Raw genomic sequence first — 6,000 nt, 5'->3', positions numbered from 1 at the left:
CATTCACAAGGAGAATTCCCTCAACCACTCCTCATCTATGCCAATTCATCTCAGTGAATTAACTCAAAAGAAAAGGAGTGGAAACCCGTGGAAAACCTTTCCACTAATACAACCCAGGATTTTCCAGCTCAGGAAGTTTACTTGTTATTCTAAACCGAGTTGTAGTGGTCAGAGTTCACTGCATTCAGGTCCAGGAAACTTATATCAACTTGTTGAAGTTCTACAGGATAAAAGAATTGGTTGGATTTGTATCATCTGTTTACATAAAGTAGTGCATTTTACGATGATGAGTAAGTACTTTACCTTGTTGTGCTGTTGTGCTATAACCTGTAATAAAGAGGACATTGTGGTGTTATTGGATTACTACCAGGTTAAGGGAGAAACCAGTTAAGGGGAAAAGTTCTAAACTAGATTTTGTTTTCCAGACTGCCATTTATTTAGATGTGAATTATTGGATGATTATTGTACTATGTGAATCTTGCTAAGTGTGATGAGTATAGAAGGAGCAAAATTTTGTGATGAGCAGAGAGTGAGAATTTACCTCAGGTATTTAGGTAAACAAAATAAGATAAATGAAAGAAATAAGAAAAATAAGATCCCTGGAGAGATAAATGTGTTGAGAATCCAAGATGTACAGATATAGATACACTAAAGAGGGGAAACAGTGTTTCAGACTGTAATGAAGAAAAGGTATATTTTACAGTAGTCTCAGTGAGTTGCAAAGGTTTTCATATAAAGAATTTTATGTAAACTATTGAACTTTGGATTATTTCCATATTTAGTTATTTCTTCCATTGAAGTTAATGAACTCATTACAGAAGCTAAGATTCAAATTGTTCCTTTTTTGCAAGGAGTTGTACCTTGTTAAATATTATATTAGGGATTTTTTACAGGTTGTGCACGTGTGTTGCTTATGTGTTTCTGATTGTATTTCAATTGTCATATACCTTCTATATATTGTTTCAGATTATACTGCTGTCCTTAGGAAGTTCAGTGTTGAGAATTATGATTTGCTTATGAGTATTCAGTATTGTACTCACCTGTAGTCAAAAAATGCAATTAACCTTCAGTTAATTTCATTTTTTCTTTAAGAACGAGGAGGGGTGTTATGAATCAGTAATACTTGATTCTGACATTTATCATGATAAACATGTATCTTCATTAATCTTTCCTCAGCTATTTGAAGATCAACATTATGACCATTAGTTTTTTAGTAATTATGTTTGAGTTAACTGCAATACACCAGTCTCCGTGGTGTAGTGGTAAGACACTCGCCTGGCGTTCCGCGAGCGCTATGTCATGGGTTCGTATCCTGGCCGGGGGGGATTTACTGGGCGCAATTCCTTAACTGTAGCCTCTGTTTAACGCAACAGTAAAATGTGTACTTGGATGAAAAAACGATTCTTCGCGGCAGGGGATCGTATTCCAGGGACCTGCCCGAAACGCTACGCGTCCAAAAAAAAAAAAAAAAAAAAAAAAAAAAAAAAAAAAACTGTAGCATGCTGTAGTGTGCTTATAGGATTTTTTTATTGCATGTTTAATTATGGGTGGAGGGGGGGAGGGGGGAGACAGTGCCATCTCATTGGGGTTTACTATATATGAATGTTCCAATGATACGTGTAGTGTATTCAACATAGAGTCACTGATTCACCTCTGTAAATATTCCTGTTTCTTGTATGAACGTACTCGCTTCGGTAGTACATATACTAAAATTAGAACGATACAGAGAAATTGTATGAACAATTCATTTAACTACACTTTAACAGTGTTATTGCATATTAGTGTATTTATAAATATGTTCATAAGTATTACTCTCAGATAGCAGAGTATCTGAGAGTATTCATGTGTGTATTCAGTTGGTACTATGTAGACACCATTGTGGAAGGCGTCTAACCCAGTTAGTCGCATGGTTTGAGCTGGCTGGAGAAGACCTGTGATTTAGTAGATAAGTTTGTGGAGCTTATTTTTGGTTAAATAACATAGCTACGTATCTGGTAGATTTACATTAAGTATTTTCATCTATTCTTTTAAGATTTAATCAAGTGAGAGGGCACATGGGAGTTATTTACCTCATGATATGCATATTGTTATAAATATTTTGGTGATTCCTAGCTATCTGTATTTCAGTTATATGTTTGATGTTCCTTTGTTACCCCTATCTTAAGTATATTGCTCTTTGTTAAAGAAGTTGACTCATTTACCCTAGACACATTGTATTTGGCAAGGCTGCCTTTATATCTATTTTATAAGTGCAACAACAGAGGAACCATACCAAGAGGTCAGGGGCATAACAATCAACACGCATCGTTTATATTAAAGGAGGTGTTCTTTCCGAAACTCGTTTATTAGCTGTTTCATTCCTGATCATAATTGTTATGGGAAGTTATTGAGTGATCCGGTTAGCATGCGAGCGAGACACAAAACCAAGGTAAATATTCCTTGGTCCTTATCTCATAATCAACATACATTATTTCCTCTGATATTGCTGTCATATTAGGATTATTGCTAATATTTGTGAGTGCCCTCTAACAGGTGGAACAGAAGAGGAAGAAGAATTAACACTAATTACCTAGTTCACCAGTATATGGTGTTGATACCAGCCTCAACCACGAGGATTATTTGGTGTGCTCATCCATGTTCATAACTGGTGGACCAGGCCCACTATATACAAGATAAACTGTAGTTAATTTAAGTTACATATGTAGTCTAATACTGTAATGAATGTCAACTAATCAATATTTTTTTATTGAGAGATTATCCATGTAAATAATTTAATAACCCCAGAATGTGTAGACATTTGTGAGACATTTCAAGATATACAATCCAATTTAAACATCACAGTTTACTATCAAAAAATATAAATATATTCTATTTATATAGAACATAAATTCTATATAAATGAATATAAATAAAATAAATAAAAATCTTACAGGTCAATTTCACACAATAACACCACACCCTGATAATGCTTTGAATATTGGTTGATAACACCACACCCTAGTGATGCTGGGAATAATGGTTGATAACACCACACTCTAGTGATGCTGAGAATAATAATTGATAACACCACACCCTGGTGATGCTGGAAATAATGGTTGATAACACCACACCCTAGTGATGCTGGGAATAATGGTTGATAACACCACACCCTGGTGATGGTGGGAATAATGGTTGATAACACCACACCCTGGTGATGCTGGAAATAATGGTTGATAACACCACACCCTGGTGATGCTGGAAATAATGGTTGATAACACCACACCCTGGTGATGCTGGGAATAGTGGTTGATAACACCACACGCTGGTGATGCTGGGAACAATGGTTGTTTACATGAATTTCATCGTGTGATTACGATGAAATTGTATTTGATGATCTTTTGACACATTGTACGACTTACATTATACAAAATCCATTGGCGTTCAAGATTTTTGTTGAGCTGATTACATACGACTGGGGCAGGATTTTGGCGAGGTCAACTGGGCACGCTCAACCTCTCACCACACTATTCCATTCACTAGATGTTACATACATCATTTGTACCTGCATTATATATTCAATTCAGGAGCCTACTGTTCGAACTAGATAAGTTAAATCAAGTGATAATGAACATTAATTTATATATTTTGTACTAAACTCTCTAAATGTGTAGATGAGAGCTCTCTATAAATGAATTAAAAACCAGAAACGTTTCCTAAAATAAAATATAGCCAGAGATATCAAAAAGGTGTAATAGAGGCAAAAATAAATTATTATTGTTTTATTTTAATCTTTACAGTGGAAAATCTAATTCAATAAATTTACAGATGCATTGAAAAAGATATAACTTGCAAACTCAGAATATCTATAAACCAATAAGATATAACTGACAAAGTTAGGTATAACTCAGGATATCTTTAAACCCAAAAGAAAAACATGAACTCCAGTCCCAGTTAGAATATTTATCAGCATTCAGAAAAAGTCAGAGATAAGCTTAGTAAGCCCAATCAAGTATTAATAAGTCACTAGAGGCAGGCTGAACATAAGAACATAAGAACATAAGAACAAAGGTAACTGCAGAAGGCCTATTGGCCCATACGAGGCAGCTCCTATTCTATAACCACCCAATCCCACTCATATACTTGTCCAACCCGTGCTTGAAACAATCGAGGGACCCCACCTCCACAATGTTACGCGGCAATTGGTTCCACAAATCAACAACCCTGTTACTGAACCAGTATTTACCCAAGTCTTTCCTAAATCTAAACTTATCCAATTTATATCCATTGTTTCGTGTTCTGTCCTGTGTTGATACTTTTAATACCCTATTAATATCCCCCCGGTTATGTCCATTCATCCACTTGTAAACCTCTATCATGTCACCCCTAACTCTTCGCCTTTCCAGTGAATGCAACTTAAGCTTTGTTAATCTTTCTTCATATGAAAGATTTCTAATTTGGGGAATTAACTTAGTCATCCTACGCTGGACACGTTCAAGTGAATTTATATCCATTCTATAATATGGCGACCAAAACTGAACTGCATAATCTAAATGGGGCCTAACTAGAGCAAGATATAGCTTGAGAACCACACCAGGTGTCTTGTTACTAACGCTGCGATTAATAAATCCAAGTGTCCGATTTGCCTTATTACGAACATTTATGCATTGATCCTTTTGTTTTAAATTCTTACTAATCATAACTCCCAGATCCCTTTCGCAATCCGACTTCGCAATCACAACACCATCTAGCTCGTATCTTGTAACTCTATCATCATTACCTAACCTCAGAACTTTACATTTATCAGCATTAAACTGCATCTGCCAATCCTTTGACCATTTCAAAACCCTATCTAGATCAACTTGAAGTGATAGTGAGTCCTCCTCCGAATTAATTTCCCTACCGATTTTCGTATCATCGGCAAATTTGCAAATGTTGCTACTCAAACCTGAATCTAAATCATTTATATATATTATAAACAACAGAGGTCCCAGGACAGAGCCTTGAGGCACTCCACTTACAACATTTTCCCACTCTGACTTGATTCCATTTATACTAACTCTCTGTTTCCTTTGGTATAGCCATGCCCTAATCCAGCTTAATATAGCACCCCCAATACCATGAGACTCTATTTTTTTAATCAGTCTTTCATGTGGCACTGTATCAAAAGCTTTGCTAAAGTCAAGGTATACAACATCGCAATCCTTACCACTATCAACTGCCTCAACAATGCTAGAATAAAAAGATAACAAATTTGTTAAACATGAACGGCCATTTATAAAACCATGTTGCGACTCAATTATTAATTTATGTTTTTCAAGATGAAGACGAATTTTATTTGCTATTATAGATTCGAGTAACTTTCCCACAATAGACGTTAGGCTAATTGGTCGATAGTTAGACGCAAGTGATCTATCTCCTTTCTTAAAAACTGGTATCACATTAGCAACTTTCCAAAACTCTGGCACTCTGCCTGACTCTATTGATTTATTAAATATGGTTGACAGTGGGTCACAAAGCTCCTCTTTGCATTCTTTAAGCACCCTAGCAAACACTTCATCCGGCCCTGGGGATTTGTTTGGTTTGAGTTTTACTATTTGTTTAAGAACATCCTCCCTGGTAACATTGGGTATGGGGTGTGGGCCGGTCTTGGAGCGAGACATGAACCCAGCGATAGGTGACTTAAATGGGGATTTCGATGTGGATTCAATATATAACTTATTTAAGAATATTCTAAACAAAGCACAGGAACGTAGTATACCATACAAATTGAATAGATCGTATACTAATGACCCAAAGTGGATAACAAAGAATTTGAAGAACCTTATAGGTAAAAAGAGAGCTTGGTACAAAAGGATTAAAAATGGGGAGGTCACTTTAGATCAGGAATTCGTACAACTGGTTAGAAATGTTAAAAAAGAGATAAGGAAAGCAAAAAGAAACTATGAAGTTCGCATAGCAGGGCAAGCAAAGACAAATCCTAAAGGGTTTTTTCAGTTATATCGTACTAAGACTAGGGAAAGG

This window comes from Procambarus clarkii, chromosome 51 (genome assembly GCF_040958095.1).
Source record: "Procambarus clarkii isolate CNS0578487 chromosome 51, FALCON_Pclarkii_2.0, whole genome shotgun sequence".
NCBI lineage: Eukaryota > Metazoa > Arthropoda > Malacostraca > Decapoda > Cambaridae > Procambarus > Procambarus clarkii.
The sequence above is the reverse complement of the archived record's forward strand: the minus strand, read 5'-3'. Positions refer to the sequence as shown.